This window comes from Medicago sativa, chromosome 2 (assembly GCF_051527215.1).
Source record: "Medicago sativa cultivar Bolivia chromosome 2, Bolivia_mono, whole genome shotgun sequence".
NCBI classification, from domain to species: Eukaryota; Viridiplantae; Streptophyta; class Magnoliopsida; order Fabales; family Fabaceae; genus Medicago; species Medicago sativa.
In genome coordinates, this window is record NC_140750.1 from 74,297,001 (window position 1) to 74,324,193 (window position 27,193).

At 28.7% G+C, this 27,193-nt stretch overlaps 4 long non-coding RNA genes and 1 pseudogene across 7 annotated transcripts; 4 read left to right on the forward strand and 1 right to left on the reverse strand.

The window, feature by feature from the left end:
- Positions 1-1,766: 1,766 nt before the first annotated feature.
- On the forward strand, positions 1,767-6,886 carry LOC146950648 (uncharacterized; annotated as a pseudogene). Its single transcript, XR_015027655.1, has 5 exons — positions 1,767-1,918; positions 2,209-4,381; positions 4,859-5,326; positions 6,235-6,407; positions 6,492-6,886. The product of XR_015027655.1 is annotated as an uncharacterized LOC146950648 (transcript).
- Positions 6,887-15,723: 8,837 nt separating this feature from the next.
- On the reverse strand, positions 15,724-17,692 carry LOC146950649 (uncharacterized). Its single transcript, XR_015027640.1, has 2 exons — positions 17,551-17,692; positions 15,724-16,286 (listed from the first exon to the last, which is right to left on the reverse strand). It is a non-coding gene; the product is annotated as an uncharacterized LOC146950649 (long non-coding RNA).
- Positions 15,902-17,796, forward strand: LOC146950650 (uncharacterized). The gene is made up of 2 exons (XR_015027639.1): positions 15,902-16,240; positions 17,586-17,796. It is a non-coding gene; the product is annotated as an uncharacterized LOC146950650 (long non-coding RNA).
- Positions 17,797-18,434: 638 nt separating this feature from the next.
- Positions 18,435-20,222, forward strand: LOC146950651 (uncharacterized). Of its 2 annotated transcripts, XR_015027642.1 has the most exons (3): positions 18,438-18,577; positions 18,663-18,855; positions 19,550-20,222. It is a non-coding gene; the product is annotated as an uncharacterized LOC146950651 (long non-coding RNA). The 2 variants fall into 2 exon arrangements; XR_015027641.1 differs by having other exon boundaries at positions 18,435-18,855.
- Positions 20,223-24,812: 4,590 nt separating this feature from the next.
- On the forward strand, positions 24,813-26,265 carry LOC146950652 (uncharacterized). Of its 2 annotated transcripts, none has more exons than XR_015027644.1 (2): positions 24,813-25,138; positions 25,617-26,265. It is a non-coding gene; the product is annotated as an uncharacterized LOC146950652 (long non-coding RNA). The 2 variants fall into 2 exon arrangements; XR_015027643.1 differs by having other exon boundaries at positions 24,822-25,156.
- The last annotated feature ends 928 nt before the right edge of the window (positions 26,266-27,193 follow it).

Below are 27,193 nucleotides of genomic sequence, written 5' to 3' on the forward strand. Positions count from 1 at the left end.
TTGTGAACTTAGGATAAGGCCAGTCTATATTCTGGCCTGAGACAGAAAATTTCAGTCTGAGACATGGTCTGCATTTCAGAATACAATCTAATGTCTGTGGATCTGCTTAACCATAAAGGTAAATAGTATTGATATTGGACACAGGCCATTATCCAATGTTCAAATGAATCTGTTTAGATGCTATTCCATGACCGGATATTGTAGTGTTTGTTCAAATTAACAGGATGCTATTAACAAAGATTGTAGATGCAATTAACAGGATTCTCTCTATTCCTCTTTGTTGAGATATTGTAGTGTTTGTTTAGATGCTATTCCTTTTTTGTTGATCCTTTTTGTGTAGGTTAAGCATCATGTATATAAACTGAATTCTCCTCTCTCTTTTCTATAGAAGATACAATATATTTTTTGAGGGGAAGAAGATACAATATTATTGATAATATTTTTTATGGTATTATTATTATTATTATTATCAAACCCTCTAGGAAAAGCTGGACCTTTTTTTTTGTTGGATAGATAAATGAAGTGACAATAGTCAATGGAAACTCACACATAAGTGGAGTAGTTGTGGTTTAAACCCCGGTTACAATGTGCGGCCTAACAATTTTGGTATTTTTGTCGTTTAAGTTAGGATGTATGGACGCTTAACGTTTCTTATTGGTAGGGAGTTGAACAAATGTGTGAACCATCTAACCAAATGTAAATATTCGAATTTTGGAGTAAAAAATCATCAGTCTCCTAAAAAAGATATGGCGCTTCACAAATAACTTTTTTTTTTTGTCAAGTAGTTTAATGGCTGACAATTGTTCTATCAAATTACCAATTAACAATTTATCAATTTGATCAATATAACCAAACGAAATAAATTTAGACAAAACAATATATACTAGTAAAAATTAAATCATAGTAACATATAAACAATGATTATCATCATTGATCAAAGTTGCCTTTAAATTATAACTTCTTCATTTTGATGGTATTTCGGTTGTCTTAAAATACTTTGTTTTTTGTTTAGTAGTAAAAATTTGTCAATTTGTCTTTACTTGTCAATTTCATCAACATATAACGTCTTTATTCGTCAACTTTGATCAACATAACCAAAAAACACATAACCAAACCAAACCAAATAAATTTAGATTTTTTCAATTTGTACATATCACAATGCAGTCTAAAATTAAAAATATGGAAAGTTCATTTGCTTGCTACAATGCCCACTCCAGTCTCTATTATAAAAAAAATTTTAAGTTAATTCAATAAATTATGTATTTAATTTTTAATATAGATTAAATACATAATTTATTAAATGAAGTTAACAAGTGAACTTTCTCTTATAATAGAAATCAGAGTGGTAGGTCGTAGGTTCATTTCCTGTAAGAACATTTTCATGGTTATTTTACTTGTTTTTATTTCTTATTTAAATTTAAAAGAATGGTAATTTGGTATCATTTATTAATATTAAATGATATTTTTGAGATTATAACTTTGATCTTTTTCTACTAGACCAAAAAAGAAGTATTTTAAGACAAACGAAATACCAAAATGAAGAAGTTATATTATAATTTAAAGGCAACTTTAATCAATAAATAATGATAATCATTGATGTTTATATGTTACTATGATTTAATTTCTACACCCCCACTGCCACACATTGTTTTGTCTTATGAGGAAATTATTTGCCATTTTGGAGTATCTTTTGTGGACCCCACACCTCCACACAACAAACTCATTGCAACCAAAAATAACAACCTTCGCTTTTCTCTTCTTTGTATCTCTTTCATTCATTTCACTTTCAAAATACCAACAAATTTCTAACTACCCTTCTTCCATTTTTCTCTTCTAGGGTTTACTCACTCTATCTTTGAAGAAGAAGAAGATAACACAAAGCTTGTCAAATTTCAATCTTCACAAATGGAACTACTTGGTAAAAATCTCAACTTTTTTCTTCATTCATTTTTATTTTTCTTCAACATTTATATATTTTTTATGCTATCTGTAGAGTAAATCTATATCATGTAATGTTAGAGCTATTAAATGTGTATACTTGGAAAGTTTACATTTTTTTACATGGGTATTGTGTTTTGAGTATTTATAGTTTGGTACTTTGGTTATGATTCTACTTCTGGAAGTATAATATATTATTTGTTTAATGTCCTGGAAATTTTTCAAAGATTTCAAAGCTTAAGGTTGAAGTTTTTATTTTTTTCTTCCCAGGATTTTGAGGTGTTTTTGTAATTGCTGAGAGGTTACAGTTTCTGTAGTTGAATGATGGACGTTGTTGAGGTTTCTGATAAGCCAAAGTTTTGTGTTGGTGATGATGATGAAGATCACTTAAATTTTAAATGGCTAGCATCATTCGGTAAAAATACATCGCAATCAGCTTCTCGTGAAGATGATGATGATGCTTTATCAGCAAGGTTTCATAAGAAGAGGGATACAACTACACTGCCAGTTAAGAGGGTATTCGATGACAACAATTCCTTGTGTGGTTCGATGAAGAAATCCAAGGTGTCTCCAACACCATATGATGATTATGACGATGATGATGCTGATGATGATGATGACATGTCAACTGATAAATCATTTTCCACACTCAAAGAAGAACTTGTGCTGGTAGAAAAATCATTTGAGGATATCAGAAGCAAGACACAAGTAGAAGAGAGGAGATTGCAGTCCATAAAGAAAGATATTGAGGAGTGCTGCGAAGATCTTGAAAATAAGAGAAAGGAAATTAGGGATGTTGGAAGAATTAACGAAGCTCGCAAGAAAATGCAGGGGAAAATTGACGAATGTGTCAAGGATTTTGTAGCAAAGGAAGGGCAGCTCGGTTTGATGGAGGACTTGATTGGAGAGCACAAGAAAGAACTAAAGACAAAAGAGTTGGAACTTCGTCAAGTCATGGATAACATTTCAAAACAAAAGGAATTGGAAAGCCAAGTGAAGGAGCTGGTGAATGATTTAGTATCAAAACAGAAGCATTTCGAAAGCCATATTAAGGAGCTTGAGTCGAAAGAGAGGCAGCTTGAAGGCCGATTGAAGGAGCATGAATCAGAAGAAAAAGAATTTGAAGGCCGAGTGAATGAGCTGGAATCTAAAGAGAGGCATTTCAAAAGCGAGGTGGAGGAGATCCATAAAAAATTGATGCCATTGAAAGGACAAGTTAAGGAACTTGCCTCTAAAGAGAAGCAACTGAATGGCCAAGTGAAGGAGCTGGAATCTAAAAAGAAACAGTTTGAGAACCGAATCAAGGAGCTTGAGTCAAAAGAGAAGCAGCATGAAGGCCGGGTGAAGGAGCATGAATCAAAAGAGAGAGAATTTGAAAGCCAAGTGATGGAGCAGCAATCTAAAAAGAAGCTGTTTGAAATCCAAGTCAAGGCGTTAGAGTCAAAAGAAAACCAACTTGTAGACCAAATGAAGGAGTTTAAATCAAAAGAGATGGAATTTGAAGGCCAATTGAAGGAAATGGTATTGAATCAAAAGGATTTTGATAGCCGAATGATGGATCTTGAGTCAAAAGTGAAGGAGCATGAATTGAAAGAGAAGGAATTTGAAGGTCGAGTCAAGGAGTTTGAATCAAAAAAGAAGGGATTTGAAGGCCGACTGAAGGATCTGGTGAATAACCTGGTATCTAAACAAAAGCATTTGAAAAGCCAAGCGAGCGAGCTTCATACAAAAGAGAAGCAACATGAGGGCCGGGTGATGGAGCATGAATCAAAAGTGAGAGAATTTGAAGGTAAAATGATGGATCTAGAATCTAAAATGAAGCAGTTTGAAAGCCAAGTGGAGGAGCTTAAATCAAAAGAAAGGCATACTCAAGGACAAGTTAAAGAACTTGAGTCTAAAGAGAAGCAACTTGATGGCCGACTGAAGGAGTTAAAGTCAAAAGAGGATGAATTTGAAGGCCGGGCGAAGGAGCTCGAATCTGAAAAGAAGCATTTTGAGAGCCGACAGAAGCAGCTCGAAACACAAGAAAAGCAATATGAAGAACAAATGAAGGAGTTGCAGTCAAAAGAAGAGGAATTCAAAGTACACTTGAAGGATTTTGAATCAAAGGATGAGGAGTTCGAAGGTCAAGTTAAGGAGCTCAAATCAAAAAAGAAGCAATTCGAAAACCAAGTTGAGGACTTCAAATCAAAAGAGAAGCAACTTGAACGCCAAGTCGAGGAATACAAATCAAAAGAGAAGCAAATTGAAGAACGGTGGAAAGAACTCGAGTCAAAAGAGAATAAGTTCAAAGTACTGGTCAAAGAGCTCAAGTTAAAAGAAGGACAAATCAAGGATCCTGGTTCAAAGCTGGATAAATTTGATGGACAATTGAAGGAGTCTGAGTTGACAGAGAAACAATTTGAATCATTAATAAACTATTTTGATGAGGAAAAAGAATCGGGTAAAAGTTCTTATTCATCTAGTTTATAGAAGTTTCATTTCAGCTGTTTCTTTTTATGATTCTGATATTTTTAATGATGCTAGTGTAGTATATCTTACTCTTTGTCCTGCCAAAAAAAAATGTAGTATATATATCACACCCATACAGACACACTATAAAAAAAAATACAGTATATCTTATCTTACTCTTAGTCGAGTTGAAAAGCTTTGTCCAGTTTTTATATCACACATACGGACACACTGTCAAACTAATTTGGATTATATAAGTGCAACTATTTCTAGTCTTGTTTATAATTATTAATCAATTTAACACTATCTTTGGTGATTCAGTTAAGCTTCTATATTGACTTTGATTATAACAGTTAATATAATGATTTCTTCTCTCATCCATACATTCAAAAAATCCTATTGTCATCTGCATTTGCTGTTGCTTCTAAAAGTATGAGGGATCTTAATTCTCTGCTATCCAAATATGCAGTTGCATCTAACACGGATGATCAATTAAGTCCAACCATTGATGGAACAAGTTTGCAGTTGCTCCCAAGTGATGAAACTGTCATTCTAGTTAATCTGCAAGAATCATCAGATCCAGCAAAAGTTGTTTTGGATATAATACAGAACCCAATTATTCCACGGTGTAACGAGGGAGACCATTCTGTAATTGATGGTAGCAGCGTCTTTCTGCTAGAACAATTGATGAGAATCTCACCGAAGATTAAACCTGGTGTAAGAAAGGAAGCATTGAAGCTAGCACTTCATCTGAAAGCTAACATGAAAAATACTGAAAATTCTCTGGTGGTTCTCGGTTTTCTACTGCTTTTGTCAGTTTATGAATTGGTTACTTATTTCGATGAAGATGAAATCTTGGAGCTTTTCACATTTGTTGCTCAGCACAAGACAGCTGTGGAACTGTTTCAGACCCTGGGTTTTGCAAATAAACTTTCAGGTATGTTTTAATCTAGATATGGTTTGGTCAGTCACCGGTAACTCTCTTTTTGTTTCTATGTTTTGGTATTTTACATTATATGTTTATTAAAACCCTATTTCATTTTTGGATCTTATCATTTATTGTGTGTTGTTTTGGCTTTTTATTCTTGTTGAAAAAATCAGTGTAAACTGTGAACTTATAGAAATTGATAGAATGTTGATTACATGTGTAACTCTTATGAGGTTATGGATCTTCTCTTGAATCCATATTGTTAGTGTTATCTCTTGATGTTTGAGAAAAAATTATATACAACATATTTATGTGATTATACAAATGTTCTTGATGAGGTTCAAATTTTATATCCTATTTTGAGAATGTGGACTCTTAGAACCGTGTTTCACATCTGTTTTCTTAATTTGGTATCTGGTTCTTTGGATGAACATGGAACCGTTGAGTATGTCTCATTGCTCCTGGAACGTCCATGTAGTGTAATATTATGGATAATGAATTCTAAGTGGTACATCGATTTGAACACAAATGGAGCCAAATTGGAAAATATAGCTAATGTATAAGTGTTCTGTGAATCTCGTTGAATTTATTTGTGTATAATAGTGTTATAAGATTCTGTTTTTTATCTGCTATCAGACAGAATGAGGTGGTTATGGCTATTCATGCTGTTTTTTATCTGCTATCAGATAAGTAGGAAACTCTACTTATCTGCAACTAGCTTCATGCACTTGGCTAATGCTTCGAAATTGAAGTAGACTTCAAATTTATCTCTTTTTATATGTATTTCTTCTATTTTCAAATGGTTTGACAACTTTTGAACTATTCAGTCCAATCTGCTAAGCTTTTTGTTAACTAGAACTTATTTTATAGCTGTTTTGGTTAGTTTTGGTGATGTGAGATTTTCTTGCACCTAGCAGATTTTGTACAGAGTCTTATCAAGAGACAGCAATATGATGAAGCTGTTAGGTTCAGTTGTGCATATAACTTCAGCAACAATACTCAGCTACTTGATATCTTTCAAGAACATGTGCAGAATCTAAATTTAATCTTTGAGAGCAGTTGCAAGGAAGCCAAGTCCATTGAAATTAAGGTTTTTTTTTTCTTATTCAATTTTACGAAACATTCCATCTTCATACCATTTCATTATATTTATAAACTTTGAATATGAACACAGGATAAAGCTATGAGATCAAGAGATTGCTAGTCTCAGAGCTGTTCTACAATGTATAGGTGATAACAAGCTAGAATCTGAGGATCAACTTAACAAGATTCACGGTGACATTAATGAGCTAAAGAGACAGAAGGGAAAATAGTATTTATACTGGAACCAGTGAGTGCCATACTGCAAATACGCAACAACCTAATGTGTAGATATGTGGTAGCGAAAACCGGCTAACAAGTTTCCTTGTAAATGAATAACAGGATTCTTTTAGTTTATTACTCCATGAATGTCTGATTGGAAAGAATGGAAACTCATGATAAATTGACAGACTCTATCTTTGATATGTAGAAACGTTTTCATGTAGAAACTGACTATATGGTCTCCATGCCATGACACACTTTTGTTCAGTGTTCATGTAATTAGCTTCATACACTTGACGCAACGCATTTTCATAAGCGATCCAGGTGCCACAAAGGGTGTTCATGGGTCCGGGTGATCCATTCAATCCGATAATCCAAACCAACCTAATCCACGTTTTACTCGAACCCGCTAAAGGTTGGGTCCAATCCAAAGTGGTTTGGTTTGAGTGACGGAATTATGATTTCAACCTATGAAGCCCCGATACGGGTGCGGGTACGATACGATACGGGTACGCAGATACGTGAATTTTTTTAAATTTAGGATACGATACGGTTAGGATACGTTAACAAAAATTTATAATAAAACTTATATGTATGTAAAATACTTGAAGAAAATTAACATTGATTATTCTTCATTATTGTATTATTATAAAAGTTATAATTTTTTAAAAATAATACATGTGATCAAAATAATTTTTTTTGAAAGTTTTTTTATAAACCATATTACATTTTCATATGTTGGGATATTGAAAGAAACATCATTAAAAGAACTCAACACAAATTTTATTTAATGTTGATTAACTGAATCACATCTCTCGATACGTTCATCCACAAGAAGTATAATTTTAAGTGTTTCATCGAGAAACAATTCTATTGATGCATATCTAAAATTGAGTCATATACATCTATAATGAATTTTTCAACATTGTCTTACTTTTTTACTCTTCATCTTTTTTTAGGATACGTGTCTGTGAAGTATCTTATAAGTATCCTTGTGTATCTGTGGAGTATCCCATAAGTATCCGATAAAATATTTATTAAAAATTAAAATAATCAATTCCGATACTTCGTGGATACATATCCGCGAGTATCTGTGGAGTATCGGTATCCGATACGTATCTGGTACGGGTACGTCTCCGTTTTGGAGTATCCGGGCTTCATAGATTTCAACCCTGCGAACTTGTGAATCCAACCTCTTTAAAAAAGTTGTTAAATTTTTTATTTTTGATAATCTAATTTAATATTTTGATGTGCTAATCTTGAGGTGTTTCAAGAATTTTAAATTGTAAAATTTGGTTTAAATTTTGAATTTTAATGATATAGAATGATATTTAATTAGATGTATTTTTTGAGAATCTATTATCAAATAATGTCTAATGGATTCGTTGATCCAGTTCAAACTAACCCGTTTATCATCAGGTTGAGTTGATTCGGATTCAGAAAAAAGAAAAGAAAAAAACTACGGATTTTTACCCAACCTGTTGTGAATTTCGGACTCAAATTTCACACCAATACAAACTATGATGTGTGGAGCAAGTATCAATGACAACCAACAACCAAAATTAACCACAAGCAACAACAACAATATAAACCTAGTCTATAAACCAAGTGCATAGCAAAACCACAATCCAACCAAGGAATAAACAAGATAAAGAGAGTAAAGAAAAGATAACAACACCAAGAAATGTTCACCCAGTTCGGTCCAACTTGACCTACTCTGGGGGAGAGATTGATCTCTCCAATCCACTATCAATGAGTTCTTACAAAGAGATACAAATGAGTTACAAGAAATTAGCTTCAACAAGCTCACAAGAACAACCCTAATTTCTACCCATTTTCCCAATCTCACCAATGAACAAGACACTCATGAATTTTCACTCTCCCAAGGTGTTTACAATTGTTTCCCAACACTAGAATCTAACCCCCAAAAGAGAACCAACCCTTAGCCTTTGATTTCACTAAGGATCTTCTCTTTTTGGTTTCACAAGACTCACCCATGTTGCTTACTAAAGACTCTTCACTCATGTGTTTCCCAACCCCATGAATCTTCCCCAAAAGGCACCAACCCTTTTCCCAAGAGCCCCCTCTTTTGGTTCTCCAAGATTCACATCTTGAAGCTTTGAACCTCACCCAAAGACCCTCAACCTTTAGTATCTAAAACCCTAAAAGTTCCCTCCTTTGGTTTCCATGAGATTCACCAAGCTTACCCAACAAAATGGGTCAAAGAATGCTTAAAACGTGTTTCAGATCTGTCAAAATCGTGTCACGATTTCCCAAATCGTGACACGTTTGGTGCGTACGACCCAAGGTACGACCAACCTTATCCTGAAAACGTGCCCAGCAAGCCGAAAATCGTGTCACGTTTTCCCAAAATCGTGTCACGTTTTCCCTCCAAGACAAACATGCATTCGGCCCTCAGAAATCGTGACACGGTTGCCAAATCGTGTCACGTTTCTTCACTTTTCCAAATCTTCAATTTTTGAGTCATAACACAACACAACCCAAACCAATTAAGCTTATTTGTGTCGAATAATGGATTTTTACAAAACTGACTCAACCCAAGTTGTGAACACCCCTAGCCATAAGTCTACAACATCGTTAGAGACCTCCTACCCTTTTAATATTGAGAAATGATATTTGTACAACTATTTTATTATAATTTTTGTAACAACTTTATCTTTAATACTTACGTTATTTTTTAACTTTTTTTCTCTATGGTTTTAGTTTCTATATCAACATCTACTTTCCTTTGTAAATATATGGTTTTCTCAAAAGTTATCACACAAATAATTGTTTAAATAACTTAGATCTTTCATATTTTCCAATCTTTATTCTTTTGCCAATAGTACTGGTTTTGTCCTTTTTGGAGTCTGTTTTGTGGACCCCACTCCTACATACAACCACCCTCACAGGCAACAACTGTCTTAATGGATTCTTACATTTCATTTTTTGATTTCCCATTTCATTCTCAAAATCCTAACAAAATTCTAAAGTCCCTTTTTCCATTTCCTCTTTCTAAATTCTGAGTTACTCTTTCTTTGTGTTCACTACAAGAAGTTAACATCAAGCATACATTGTAAGCTCCACTTGTTTTCTTCATTCTTTTTACTTTTTATTTTTCTCACATTTATATTTTCATGCCTTGTGTCTATAAAATCAATATTATGAAATGTTAGGGCTACTAAATTGTGTGTGCAGTTATATGTTGAAACTTCAAAAGTTTACAGTTACACAATAACATTGTTTTGTGATTCAAAGTTTACACTTATACAATATCATGCAATGTTAGAGCTGCTACATGTCTATTTTCAAGGTATTTACTGTTTGATTTTACTTCTGAAAATGCAATGTATTCTTTGATTGATGAATGTCCTGCAAATTTTTCAAAGGAAAACATGATTACAATCTAATAATAGATGGATCAAATGGATTTTATTCTTAATGGATTGGATGGATTTTTTCTATAAAAAAAATTAGTGGATTTTAATGGACTAATTGATTATTTGGTCCATCCATTTTGCCACCTCTAAACTCAACTTTACAAAACCGGATTGTAAGTTGATGAATGGTCTTACTTATAAACACATTGTATTATCATATCTCATTTATTGTGAGACTATTTAACACATCATCTCAGACTCGAGACCGAACATATGGAACGTGACCAACGAATCTTGGATAGTCTCTGATATCGTGATGAAAAAGGTTCAAATGTATTTCGATGATGTGATTACAATATGATGACTCTTCTATTTAAATAGAGAAAAATGTAGACCAAATGAGTTTTCTTAACGGACCACATACTACAAAATAAAAGTAAGAGTAAATCACACTTTCCTTCCATACTTACACTACCCTCATCTCTTAGGTCAAAATATACACTCCCCTCCTCTCTTGTGCAATACTCTCTCCGTACTGAAATATAAGCAAAAAAAACTCACTTTGTCCCAAAACGTAAGCAAAAACGATAAAATTTTATCCTATTTAATCTTGTTTTTTTTAAAAGACCATCTTTTTCAAGAAAAACTTTTGTTTATTCTCATGAAATTAAATGCAAATTACATTTAATTTTCTCTCTCTTCCATTTTCTCCGTAACCAATAGCCAACGAAAAACTGTTTTTACATCTTTTCATAAAATTTATTCCAAAGAAAACACACGAAACTATACTCCAAATTCTTATGTTTTAGTTTTCTTAATAAGGTTTTTTTTCCTTACAATTTGGGACGGAGGAAGTATTTGTTAGAGAAAATTACGCCTCCTCCTTTGAGAGAACTTAGATTACACATTCATTTTCCCTCTCATCTTTAATTTAAAATTGAAAATTTAATTCATTTTAAGGGTATTTTGGTCATCATAAGGTGCAACCAGAATTTTTTAAGTTTTGTCTAAAAATTGTCAATATGGTTTTTTTTTTTTTTTGAACAAGGAAATTGTCAATATGGTTAACTACGTTAAGCAGATAGTTAATGTGTTTTCACAACTAAAAATAAGATATTTACAAATACTGACTCCGTCCTAAATTATAAGCGAAAAAAACTCATTTTCTTTGTCACAAATTATAAGCAAAAAAGACCAACTTTTATTATATTTAATTATGTTTTTCAAAAAATTATCTTTTCCAAAGGAAAATTAAATGCAAAGTCCATTTAATTTGCTCTCGTTTTCATTTTTTCTATAATCAACTACCAATGAAAATTGTTTTTGCATCTTTCTATAAAACTATTTCAAAGATAACACAAAAAACTATATTACAAACTACTATGTTAAAGTTTTCTTAATAGGATTAATTCCATCATTATAAACTTTTATAGAACTAAAACAAACAACAACTAAAAATAAAAATTTATATTTTCATGAACTAAATACGAAAAGAAAAGGACCAAAAACAAAAACTTATATATTTGTAGCTACTTTTTTTTTGTTAATAATATATTTGTAGCTACTAAAATATATCTAGTCTTTAATTTAATAAAGAATTCTTTACATTTATTATGTCATTTAGGCTAAAACTATAAAAACAATATAAAACTGCAGAAATGATCACAATTCCACAATATAGCAGTCCCTCCATTTCAAAATGAGTGTCGTTTTATCAAAAAAAAAATTAAAACAAGTATCGTTTTAGTCAAAAGAAATTGTTTCAAAATGAATGTTACTTGCACTTTTCAATGTAGAATTGTTATTTTACTTTCAATTGTACCTTCTAATTAATTGAGTGTACACTACTTCTAAAATATTACACTAATAGTAAATAAATGTCTTTTGACAATTATTACATTTCTTGATTTGTGTGTAAAATCCTTAAACGACACTCGTTTTGAAACGAATTGAGTATTAAGTAATATTTTTGATAATAAAAAAAACACACACATGCACACCGTCCGATCAATATTATAAGCAAAAATCAACATTTTAGATTTATTTATTAAATGATGTATGTGGTCTTTATAATAATGATAGGCGGTTATATTAAGTATTTTTTGGGTATAATAACAAGTGCTTTTTCAACGTGTTAAAAAGTAAAAATAGAAAGAAAATATAAATTTTATATTAAAAATAGGTGGATTATAAGGTGATGACTCACTTCTACTACTAGTCGAGATACCCGTGCTATAGCACGGGTAGCGCGGCTTCGCCGCGCTGTATGGCCGCGGCTCCGCCGCGTGTCGCGTCTCGGCTGTGTTTGGTATAGTATTTATTTTTGTCCATAGTGAAAATATGTAAAATATTTAAAGCATAATAATGTATATATTGATCGGTAGTAATGAAAAATTAAAAAATAATTAAATTTTAATATAAACAAATATATATTAAATTTTAGTATTGACGATATTAAAAAAACTAATAAATAAAAATAATCATAGTTTTTATTTACTAATATGTTTTAGTGTGAAAAATACTAATAATCATCCCGTGAAAAATCATAACTAATGTATTATATAATATTGTTATCGTAAAATATATTTCATAAATAAGCATATGGTAACATATTCCCGTAAAAAAAATACAGTGAGATATATTTTTGTTAATATATAGTCAATACACTCATATATATTTTATCATTATATATATTTCACATTAGATTTCATAAATAAGAATATACTAATATATTACCGTAAAACAAACATATACTCATATATATTTTTATTAATATATAGTCCATACACCAACATATACTTTATTAATATATTAGTAAAACTTAGGCGGTTCTTTCAAAAAAAAATTAAAACTTAGGCAGTCGCGATGTTTTAATAGAGATATTAAAAAAATATAATTTTTTTTTGAAAGATTAAAAATACAAATTAAAACTGATAACTCGTTATAGTTACTAAAATGGGTCCCGTGTTACAATTGTACACTCCAACGGGTTTTTTATTGATACATTTAAAAAAATGGAAAAAATTGAAGTATGATTAATCATATTATATTATAATTTTTGTGTTTGTTTTAGTATTGACGATATTAAAAAAAATGAAAATACATTTCACAAATAAACATGTACTAACATATTCCCGTATAATGAGATATATTTTTATTAATATATATTTCATACACTCGCATATATTTATCAATATGTGGCCGCGGCTCCGCCGCGTGTCGTGTCTCGGCTGTGTTTGGTATAGTGTTTTTTTTTCAATAGTGAAAATATGTAAATTATGTCAATTAATAATGTATATATTGATCGGTAGTAATAAATAATTATAAAATAATTGAATTTTAGTATTGACGATATTAAAAACCTAATAAATAAAAATAATCATAGTTTTTATTTACTAATATGTTTCAGTGTGAAAAATATTAATAAACATCATGTAAAAAATCATAATTAATGCATTATTTAATATTGTTATCGTAAAATACATTTCATAGATTATTTTATGAATATATTAAATATCGTAAAATACATTTCATAGTTATAGTTATAGTTTTGATATAAGTCACCTATGAATGTGTATTTTAGCAATCCACACTTCAAAGTGTGATGTCCACTTTTTTGTTATAACTTTGCCAAAAGATACCTTCATAAAATATTATTTGGTGTATTTTAACAAATGCTCATAGAATAACTCGTTAAAAGACATCTTCATAAAGTGTCTTCTAACTATATATATATATATATATAGATACACACACGGTAATTTACACCATGAAAAAATACGATTAATTATATTAAATTTAATTATTTTCACAATAGCAATGGGAAGCACGTTATATGTTTGGGATGAATTGTAACCAAAAAAAATATGTTTGGGATGAATTGATTTATTAGTTGCCAAACCAAGAAAAAGCAATGCTCTTTTTTCTTTACTTTCTTTCTTTTCCATTCTTCCCATATTCTCGAAGTCTAAGTTGTCAGTGTAATTAATGTGTCTGTTTTGTATATTAATATTATCAAATTGTCCTTTGTTTGTATGTGTATTAAATTTGACTATTCATATTTCAAGACAAGTTAATAGTATTAATTAGGGGTATGTTTAGGAAAAAAGTTATAAATGCATCTAGTAATTTGAAAAGGGGGTTATATTTAGGGACAAAAATAAAATCAAATTGGTGGTTACATTAAGGGACGGAGGGAGTATATTACTATATAATTTTATTTACCCTCTTCATGCCCCCACATCCTGTTTCAGTGGATAAAACACTAAGTGCTACTCCCTCCGTTTCAAAATATAAGCAAAATTCACTTTTTAGGTTCATTCATTTAATGATGTATGTGGTTCATAATATGGACCATATACATCTTTAAATGAATGAACCTAAAAAGTGAATTTTGCTTATATTTTGAAACGGAGGGAGTACCCCCATAATTTTATAATACTGCATATGTCTTGGAAAGTGGCAATAAAATACTAAGTACTACATCAGTCCTTAATTATAGGGTCTTTTGAAAAAATAATGGAAATTAAGATAGTGGATATTTGTAATAAATATGTTTGTAATTACTACTGTTTTTACAATTTTTTCATTTACGAAAGAGGGTTAGTTTATGTTTTCAACATGTTATTTATTGTGGATTGAAGAAAAATATGTATAATAAATAGGGGCATGTATGTAAAGAAATAATTAATGTAGTTGGAAATAGCGAATGAGTCTTATACAAAGGGAAAAAAAAATTGTCAAAGGATCTTATAATTATCGAGGAAAATGGAGTATATTACTCCCTCCGTTTCAAAATACATGTCCAATTTTTGCAATGTGCACTATTCACTTGACTTACTTTGACCATACTTTTTAACTAATGTATAAATACAAATATTAGCATGTAAGATGTTGTTTGATTTGTCTCGACAAATATTTTCAAAATATTAAATTTTTATAATTTTTTACTTTGGATAATTAAAGATATTAACTGTCAAAATTGTGCATTGGCATATCTGAAGTGATTGACTTGGACATGTATTTTGAAACGGAGGGAGTATGTTTTTATATTCAAAAGCTTTACTTGTCCTTATCTTGAAACACCCTACCTGCATACTTATATTGCCCCGATACAGTTGAAGTACTCCATCCGTATTTTAATAAGGAAATTTTACTTTTTAAGTTCATTCAATTAATGATGTATATGGTTCATAATATAGACCACATACATCATTAATTAATTAATTATGTATATAATTACAAATTAAAACATATTTATTCTCTCTCATCACACTATCGGCCTTCTCTCTTTGTCTTCATCGTTCTCCTATTCTCCTGTCAGACTTAACCCCCAAAATTAACATTTCTGGCCACTAAACAATCACAGTTGCCTTCAAAGTTAATATTTTGTATTCTAAGAACAATGAAGATATAATATTTTTATATTTTCAAGCAAAAAATAATTTATTTAAATAGTATAAAGTAATTTATTTAAATATAAAGTAATTTATTTCAGCAAGGGGACAAAGAGACAACACAAAGTAGAAAAAATTTACTTTGTTAATGACTTATTTATCACGTGATTCACTTATAAGGATTTCTCTTTCCTTGTCTTCTTGCTTCTTCCAAAACACTCATTTCATCCAATATTGTTTTATTTAATTAATTAACTTTAGAATGAAACTTATACTTGGGAGAAGTTAAAAAATTGATCTCTGTGGTTTAAAATTTGAATCACATACATATCTTAAATAATGCTAATTAAATTACTGGAATAATGAAGAAAACCATCAGACAATTTTCCAACCATCATTTACAACCACCAACTTTTCTCTATTAAGGACAATTAATAAGTTGACAAAAAAATTTAAAAACAATTAGCTAACACTACTCTCAGCCGTGCAGACTCCACACCCACATATTTATTTATTTATTATTATTTTTTATTCCTTCAACTCACACCACATCTACAAACATTTCATTTCATTTTATTTTTCTCTCTCTTCTTCTTCACTTACCAGAGAAAGCTCTCTCTTCCCTTAAACAAACCCTAGCCGCCGCTCCTTCTCCTTCTATTTGCGGTGGCCGCGCCTCCACCAACATATGACTTTCGATGTCCATTACAACACTACCAATCTAATGTTATCATCATTTACTTTCTTCTTCTGATTATTTTTTCGAAATCCTCATGGTTGACACCGTAGATCTGATACTTTGGTCTCATTCATTTTCTTTAGCAGCAGATCTGATACTTCATCATGTAAGCCCTCTTTTTGATCTTTTTCATCCCACCAAATCGCAGACTTCTTTTAAACATGCAACAACAACAATTGTAAATCAAAGTTTACATCTCTTGCTATCATACATGCAGCAAAACCAACAACAACAATCAAAAGATGAAGTTAGATGTGATTTTGTTGTATTTTCAAGAGATGTAAGCATATTTTTTGTTGATTAGTGAATCTGTTTTTGCTTTTATAGATACCAATGGTAGCCTTTTAGTAATCCTTCTGTTAGATCTTTGATAAGTAAAAGTTCCTTTTTTTCCATAATCATATAAAAAGAAACTATTTTGTTAATTAAAATTTAGAACTTTTATTGTTAGGAGTGAAGAAGTTTTTTTTAATAGATAAATGATATTTTTGTTATTCTTTATAAAAAATGCAAGATTATTTTAGATCAATGATAAAAATATATTCCTTTGTTTTCTTTTCATGCAAATTCATTGAAGATGAAAAAATAGTATACACAGAAGACACAAAGATTTGTATTTATTTTATTTTCTTGTTGAAAATAGTATACACAGATGAAAAAATTCATTAACACATGTTTGTATTTATTTTATTTTCTCGTTTTTTTTTTCTGCAGTCTTTGTAAAAAAAATTAATTTTGTTTCTATTAATTGTTTTAAGTTTTGACAAAAAAACATATCGATTATTAATTGTAAAAAAAATATGTTGATAAAAAAATTCATCAAATCAAATTAAGTACAATACCATGAGTCCTAGCAGTGTGATATTCTTTTCCATAACATTTTTTTTAGAGGTTTTCCATAACTTTTTATTACGCATAATAATGATATTAAAATTTCCAAAAAAGAGGTCAATCTATAATTTGTTACCCATTGGTGTAATAAAAATTTCTTTCATGGTGATATTCAATTTAGAAAACTATTAATTGTTACTTTTCCTATCCAGACATTTCTATATATTTTTATATTTTATCTTCAATTTTTTTTTAGTAAAGACTTTTATTTTGATTAAAAGAATAATAAGTTTCCTGCAAAATAAACTAATAATTCATTATATAAGAAATAAAAGAATGTTAGTAAAGAAAGAATGTCATAAAAAAATGTTAGTAAAGAAAAAATGTTAGTGGTACAGTGATGCCATAATTTGTGAATGATCTTTGTTGATCATTGGAAATAGATTTTTCCTGCAAAGAAATTGTTAGTGGTACCTTGATGCCATAGTGTATATTATTTGATTCTGTTGTATTTTCAATTTTGAAGTATATATTATTTGTAAGTAGACATAGTAGAATAAAAGAACATAAATTTATTTTGTATACCTTGATGACAATTTGTTATTTTGATGATGTTACAGAATTTGCTGACTATTTGTAAGCTGCTCACTATTTTCAGCATCGTCTTCTCTTCATCCTAAAATGTGAAGAAGAAGAAGAAATAGATAGATATAACATTGAGAAAGAGACAGAGAAAATGAGAAGGAGAGATGAGAGAAATGAAGTATGTTTTTGTAGAAAGAATGTAAGAGAGGGAATATAAAGTGAATGAATGAAATTTGAAATTTGAAATTTGAAATTTGAAATTTTGATAAAAGTGGGAAAATTGAGTTTAGTTGTAAAATATCAAGTGTAACCTTTGTGTTATAGTTGTAATTGAGTTGAGGAGAAGGGTATTATAAGTCCAATAATGGTAAAAAGCATAGGAGTCTCCCACTTAAAAATTTGTTACCATCTTACCCTTTAATAAAGTGGAAAAACAGTGTAGTTAAAAATTTAGAAACAGGGACAGTTAGGAAATTTTGGTAGTAATTTGTTTTTATATATATATATAGTAGAAGTAGATAGATAGATCTATCTATCTATCTACTATCTATCTACTATATATATATAAAAACAAATTACTATCAAAATTTCACAACTGTCCCTGTTTCTAAATTTTTAACTACACTGCTTTTTCACTTCATTCAAGGGTAAGATGGTAACAAAATTTCAAATGGAGGACTCCTAAGCTTTTTACCAATATCGGACTTCTAATACCCTTTTCCTAAACTCAATTATAACTATAACACAAAGGGTATACTTGATATTTTGCAACTAAACTCAACTTTCCCACTTTTATCTAATTCAAACTTTTGAAAATTTGAATTTGAATTTCAAATTTCAAACTTCATTCATTCTTTTTATATCCATCCTTTATCTTCTCTTTCTAAAAAAAAGTTTAGAATCATTTCACTCTTCTAACCTTCTCATCTACTGCTTTCTCTAATTTTCTTTTCATTTCTGTCATCTCTCATCTTCTACTATTATTTTTTTGTGCAGAAAAAATATAAAAATTAATCCAATGATCAAGGTACGACTAACATTCTTTCATATTAGTATGACATTATTTCTTTATATATATGAATTATTTGCATATTATGTTTTTCCTTTTGAAGAAGGATGCACAAGAAAAATATTCGTAAATTTATCTTCAAGAATAAATACATGGTAAGCTAATGCAATATTTGCAGAAAATGAAGAGAGAAGGTACAAACTGACAGTCTTTCATGTGCCGTCTCTTTTTTCAACTTCTAATAATGAGTTTTTTTTTACCAGGAAAGACACAAGGTGTAGACAATATCAATACAGGTATCAGTTACAATTTCATTTTTTCTTTCCACTTAATCAATTTTTATTTGCTTTTTAAAATACAAAAAGAAAATAGTCAAAATCGTCAATTCACGGGTAAGCATATGAAATTCCTTCATTGATTATGAAATATGTTACTTTTTTTACGCTAATCAATTTTCATCAAAAGTTCCTTCCACTTCATTTTTTGTTTTTGTTTTTTCTCTTTGGTTGAATCTTTACATGGAATAAGAAAAGTGATCAGGATGAAGAAATGTTAACGCCATCAGTTTTTACAATTTCTTACTTGTCTTATAAACAAATTAAATCTATTGTTATTTATTGTTTTTCTTCAACAAATATATAAAAAGAAAAAAAATGTATTTTTTGTAAAAATTCAATTGTCATTTATTTTTTTTCACATAAAATATTTTGTTTAAAAGATTACTCAAAAAAAAATTAGTTTTAAAGAATATTACTGTTGTCATTCAAAAAAAAAATATTACTGTTGAAAAAACAAAAAGTTCTGTACAAACTTACTAGAGAGAGAAAAAAAACAACAGATGAGTCTTTTTATTGAATAAAAAATTAAAGGATTAAATACCAAAATTTACAATCAATTACATGAATGGAGAAGAGGAAAAAACGTAAAAGAACTGGATCTAACCTAATCTTCTCATTGTTTTGTTGCATGTATGTTATCAACGGCGAATAGAGAATCGAGCTTCAGATCGTTACAAAGAAGATAAGATAAACAGAACCTGATCCAATATGATCTCTGATGAGGCGATTTCTGATTCGTGGTTGACGAAAAGGATGCACCAATTACCATTATTTTTTGTGCCTTTTGTAGAGGATAATGAAAGGGAATGAAGAGAGAAGGTGGTGGTTATTTGATGAGAAGTGTTGGGTTGAAGAAGTAAAAAACGCACAAATGGTGTGTTGACTTGCGGCGGCTACTGTTAGTCATAGATCTACAGTTTCAGATCTTTGTGAAACATATAAAAAAATTCTCAAATCCAAATCAGATCTGATACCTGTAGTCATTTGTATAGGTGATGTTGTTCTTGCATGTATAAAGTTTGAGAACCAAACTCATAAACTCCACCACAGATACATAAAATACAGCGTGGAAACCAAACGGTTTTGTGGTGGTTTTGTTGTTCTATTGAAAGAAACAAAACGTGCAGAAAATAATCCTGATAGCCTAAGATGATGAAGATTGAACCAGGAGAAACAAGAGTAGTGCAAGAGGATAGATGGTAGATAAACATTTTTGGAGAGAAAGAATAGTAGTACTGGTATTAACCAGTAATTAATGGTTGTTTTTTTTTGGTTACAACAAAGAGATAAAGAGATATAGAGAGAGCGTGCTATTTTTTTGGTTACAGTAGCAGCGTGCTTCAAAATAATGAAAAGTAAAGCTTTTGAACATAAAACAAATAATATACTCCATTAAAGCTTAACAGTATACTTTTGTTTTTTTTAAGCCAAAAAGGAAGCTTAACAATATACCCGGTTACTACTATGAGTAAAAATTAACATTTTAGATTCATTCATTAAATGACATTTGTGGTCTATAATATTTTTTTATTGTAACACTAGACCCATTTCAGTAACTACAACGAGTTTACAATTTTAATTAGTATTTTTTCTTATCTCTATTTAAACACCGCGACTACCTAAATTTTATTAATATCTTCAAAAAAATATATGTACATATATGAACTATATATTAATAAAAATATATCTGTGAGAATATATTTATTTTACAGTAATATATTAGTATATTCTTATTTCCGAAATATAATATAAACTATATATTGATAAATATAGGTAAGTGCAGTAGAGAGCTAAAAAAAAGGAATGTGAACAAGTGCTTCACGTGACAAATAAAAGGTAAAGGAAATGTGTGTGGCTCCTAATTTTTTTTTTAAAAAAATTAATAAGTAATGTATTTATTTTTTACAATTATATTTAATGGTGTACTTTGTTAGTCAAAATAATCTTTCTTGCTAAAATAATTCATCAATACTCACATTAACTTTTTTGAAATGATGATTGAAATAATAATAAGTAAGTACTTCCTCCGTTCTAGAATATCTGAGTCAAGTTTGGTTTTTCACAGAGATTAAGAAAAATGTATAAATAAAGGGGAAAGTGAAATATATTGAATTGAGAATGATGAAAGTAATATTAATTAGTCCTTAAAAAAAAGTAGTATTAATTAGGATGATATTTTGACAACCATTTTTTGACAATTTTCTCTCTAATACTCACATGATGTTGTTATCCTCTCTATTTTTTTTTAATCTCTCCATTGTTTTTTTACGAATAAGATGTAAAAAAATAAAGGAAATGTTAACTTGTGCCCTCAAGGCACAAGTTAATGATTCAAAATAGAAATATTCTATTGTAATTAATGCATTTGACTTTAACTTTTTCACTTTTTAATAATTGAATGCACAAAATTTAAGAAAATGTTTCCATTTTTGGGTTGCTTAACATGTGCCCTAAGGGCACAAGTTAACAAGACCCAAAAAATGAAGTTGTCAAGAAATAAGTGTCAAAATATTAATTTTATATACATGGATAAAATAATTACTACTATAAAACACAAAACACAACGTTTTTTGAGGTCAAAACACAAAACACAAAACACAAAACACAACATAAAATAATACTACTTTTATTATTCCCAATACAATATATTACACATTCTCCTTTATTTATACATTTTTCTTAATCGGTGTGAAATGAGCCAAGGGCTCAGATAAATTGGGAGGGAGGGAGTTTTATTTTTTTGTTACATTCATTACGTGATATTGCTGCCACTAAAGGTTAAAAACTAATATTCATAATATTGTTTTCTTATTACAATTTTCTTATAGGTATCAATCACACTATAAGATAAGACAAACACATAAAAATGTTAGTTGGGGAATAAGATAGAATTAAAAGTAATAATGGAATGGAATGGAATGGGTGAGAGATTCCCGAAAAATAAATGGTGAATAAGACAAAATTTAATGTCATGTGTGGGTTGAAAAGTCAAAGATGGAAATAAATCATAAATAATTGATTTTGTTTTTATTTGATAACAAATTGATTTGTTTGTGGGACAAAATTAGTGTTCTTGCTGCTCTTTCTATAAAAGAACATACAATATGTCAGTATGTCTTTATTTATAAAATGTAATATATATTAATATAATATATATGAGTATATATATTTTTCACTGGAAATTCTCATTATATGTTTATTTATGAAATGAAATTTAATTTTTTTTTTGACAAGATGAAATGAAATTTAATGTCAACTATATATTAATGATATATATGCGAGTATATGTTTTTTACGGGAAAATGTCATTATATATATGTTTATTCAACGTGAGTTGTATGCAAATGAACTGTATATTAATAAAAATATGTGAAAGTATGTATTTTTTGGGGAATATTTATCCAATATATATTTATTTATGAAACTTTTTTTTGACAAGATTTATTTATGAAACTTAACGTGAACTAATAAAATATATGTGAGTGCCTTCAAAAAAAATGCGTTCTGAGTGTATGAACTAAATTAATTAAAATACATGTGAGTATAGGTATTTTTACGGGACCCATCAGAATAATTTGTTTTTTAGGGGAATTGGTTAAAATTATTGTTTTTAAAAATGAGAACTATATTTTTTTTGGTACAAAAAATGAGAACTATATATTACTAACATATATTTTTTTTAAAGGAATTACTAACATATATGTGAGTGTGAACTATATATTAATAATAATGTATATGAGTAGTTTTTTTACGGAAATATGTCAGTATATGTTTATTTCTGAAACTTAACGTGAACTAATAAAATATATGTGAGTATATATTATCAACTATATTAATGAAAATACATGTGAAAATAGGTATTTTTAGGGGAATTGGCTAAAATTATTGTTTTTAAATATCGTCAACATAAAAATACATTGTTTTTTTAAAAGGAGAACTAGCAATTAATAAAATATAAGTGAGTGTATGAATATATTTTCATAAAAATGTATATGAGTATTTTTTTAGCGGAATATGTGAGTATATGTGTATCTATGAAACTTAACGTGAACTAATTAAATATATGAGTATATAAACTATATTTAATGAAAATACATGTGAGAATATGTATTTTTACGGGACCCATGAATTTTTTTTTTTTAGGGGAGTTGGTTAAAATTATTGTTTTTAAATATCATCAACATCAAAATACATTGTTTTTAAAAATGAGAACTATATATTAATAACATATATGTGAGTGTGAACTATATATTAATAATAATGTATATGAGTAGTTTTTTAACAGGAATATGCCAGTATATGTTTATTTATGAAACTTAACGTGAACTAATAAAATATATGTGAGTGTATGAACTATATTAATGAAAATACATGTGAGAATAGGTATTTTTATGGGACAATGAAAATAATTGGTTAAAATTAATTTTTTTAGGGAAATTGGCTAAAATTATTGTTCTTAAATATCGTCAACATAAAAATACATTATTTTTTAAAAATAAGAATTATATATTAATAAAATAGTGTATGAACTATATATTCATAAAAATGTATATGAGTATTTTTTTTACCATAATATGTGAGTATATATTTATTTGTGAAACTTATCGTCAACTAATAAAATATTTGTGAGTATATAAACTATATTAATGAAAATACATGTGAGAATATATATTTTTACGGGACCCATGTCAGTAATTGGTTAAAATTAATTTTTTTTAGGGGAATTGGTTAAAATTATTGTTTTTAAATATCATCAACATAAAAATACATTGTTTTTAAAAATGGGAACTATATATTAATAAAATATATGTTAGTGTATGAACTATATTAATAAAAATGTATATGAGTTTTTTTTTTTACTTTAATGAAAATACATGTGAGAATAGATATTTTTACGGGACCCATGTGACTAATTGGTTAAAATTAATTTTTTTTTTAGGGGAATTGTAACATGGGACCCATTTTAGTAACTATAACGAGTGATCAGTTTTAATTAGTTTTTTTTAATCTTTAAAAAAAGAATTAGTATTTTTCAATATATCTATTTAAACACCGCGACTGCCTAAGTTTTATTAATAAAGTATATTAATAAAGTATATGTGGGTGTATGGACTATATATTAATAAAAATATATATATGAGTATATGTTTGTTTTACGAGAATATATTAGTATATTCTTATTTCTGAAATCTAATGAGAACTATATATATTATGGACTATATATTAACAAAAATATATCTCACTGTATTTGTTTTACGAGAATATGTTAGCATATGCTTTACGATTACAATATTATATAATACATTAATTATGATTTTTCGCGGGATGCTTATTAGTATTTTTCACACTAAAACATATTAGTAAATAAAAATTATGATTATTTTTATTTATTAGTTTTTTTAATATCGTCAATACTAAAATTTAATATATTTCTGTTCATATTAAAATTTAATTATTTTATAATTTTTCATTACTATCGATCAATATATACTTTATTATGCTTTAAATACTTTACATATTTTCACCATGGAAAAAAAATCACTATTGCAAGCGCAGTCGAGAAGAAACACGCGGCGGAGCCGCGGCCATACAGCGCGGCGAAGCCGCGCTACCCGTGCTATAGCACGGGTATCTCGACTAGTATATATAAAAAGAATATACTACCAAAATTATTTAACTGTCCTTATTTCCAACAAACTTTCATAACTGTTTTCACTTTTTACAAAGGGTAATATTGGATATTCAAGTTCCAAGATGCAATGTGAGGTTTTTTTACCAAAATCGGACTAGACTACCCCTGAACCAATACTATTCCAACTTCTACATTGAAGGGCAGATTCATCATTTCATACAAGTGAAAAGTTTTTCCTACTTTTGTCCTTTTTAACCTTACAACTTTTGTCCATTTGAATTTCAAATTCAAATCTCATTCACTCCAAATTTCCCTTTCTTTTTCATTATAATCATCTTTCTATCCACTTTATCATTTAATCATTTTATTACTTCTCATCTTTGCTCTTATTCATATATTTTTAACAACTTTTCTCATCTATTCCTAACAACTTTTCTTTTCTTGCATATCTTTGTTGTTGTTTGGTATCATAACTCTTTCTCTAACTATCTTTTGTTTCTCTCTTATTTTTTACCACTAATTTTTTTTACTGCATAATAGGTCGAAATCAAAAGACACAGGAAGAAGCCAGAAATTAAAAAATATCATTCACTAAATATGCATCACAAGGTATCACTCTACAAGAAGGTATCCTTTGTTTTTTTAGCTTCACTATCATTTCATATTCTTCTGTAACTTTACGGATTTTTCATATCCAAAAAGGTATAAACAGATAAAAAAAAATACAGTATAGATAATAAGAAAAAAAAATCAGCTTCATCACAAGTTCATATCTTGCAACAATTTATTTATTTTCTGTTATGTTTACTTTATTTTTTTCATTCAACCTCAATTTATATAATGATCTTTTTACTTTTTACTAAAGATGAAGAGATAAACAAATTACTGAAAAGAAAATACTGAGAAAGTCATTGTCAAATATTCTTCTTTAGATTCATCCAAAAATAACCTTGCTTATTATTTATCAATGATGAATAAAAAGTGATTTTTCTGAAATTTGTTGATAAATAAAAAAAATTAATGACTTTTATGATTAAAAAGTGATTTTCCTCAAAATGATTAGAAAAATATTGAATGAATTTTGCAGGAACAGACAGGAGAAAGAAAAAAAAAATGCATCAGAAGAAGAAGAAAGTCTATTTTTTTTATCAAATGCATAAAAATTGCTGAAGTCAAAGGAATAGAAATAACACAATAGATTGCTAGAATGGAGAAGAGGAAAAAACACAATACAATCAGATCTAACATATTTTTTTCATTGTTATTGTTGCATGTATGACTTGAATGAATAAGAGAGAACAGTGCCCCAGATCTTTACAATGAAGCTAAGGTAAACAGAAACTGATGAAATAGCTCCAATACGATCTCCAGTGAAGCGATTTCCAATCGGTGGTTATCGGCAAAGAATCTCTGATTTTCATTATTTTTTGTGGCTTTAGTAGAGGATAATGAAAGAAAAAGAATTGTAGCTTTAATTTTGATGTATAGTGGGCGGAGATTGTCGGAAATGAAGAGAGAAGGTGGTGGTTATTTGATGAAAAATGTTGTTGTGAAAAAACGCAGAGAGAGTGAATGTGTTAGGCTAGGCTAGCGGCTGCTGTAAGAGAAAAGAAGAGGAAGGATTGCTTTTAGGGTTTTGTCTAAGAGGTGGGTTATGGGTCGACCCATTGAGCCCAATTACATTTTTTTAAAAGCCCAATTACATATATGTTTACATAAAATTTTGTTTGTTCCAACTTTTTTCTATTTCTTTTATGCAAAAAAGCTTCATATACTATTAACAAAGAACTTTAAAATTAATCTTTCAAAAAATAATACTTTTTACAATTAAATTACATGTTTGATATATATTAAAATTATATATGATTTTATTGTTTCTCTTAAAAAAGTCAAAATCATATTATTAATCATAATAATCGGTAAAAATTAAAGTTTACAAAATTTTTAATCGGTAATAATTGTGTTTTAAGATATACCAACACAAATATATTTAAGGAAATGTTTTGTTTAAGAGATTATGACAATATAAACTATATATATATATATATATATATATATATATATATATATATATATATAAGAAGTCAAATTAGCCCACCAAAATTGACATCGGGGAGAACCGAACCTGAGACTTTGAATAGAGAACACTCCAAGGTCCCCTAACTCTATCACATCATGTTTATATATATATATATATATATATATATTAATGAAATATATGTGGGTGTACGATATATATTAATTAAATAAAATAAGTATAGTTTTTTACACGGGACCCAGGTTTATCACTTATCTATAAATTAAAATTAGTATTTCAAAATATTTTAACGGATTTCGACATATGAAAAAGATTTGAGATTTTTCTTTATTACTTATCGATTTTTTGATAATACTTCATGTAACAAACTAACACCTTCAAAAATTTCATATATATATATATATATTAATGAAATATATTTCGGTGTACAGTATATATTAATTAAATAAATACAAGTATAGTTTTTTACACGGGACCCATGTCTATCACTTATCGATAAATTAAAATTAGTATTTGAAAATATCTTAACAAATTTCTACATATAAAAAAGATTTGAGATTTTTTTTATTACTTATCGATTTTTTGATAATACTTCATGTAACAAACTAACACCTTCAGAAATTTCA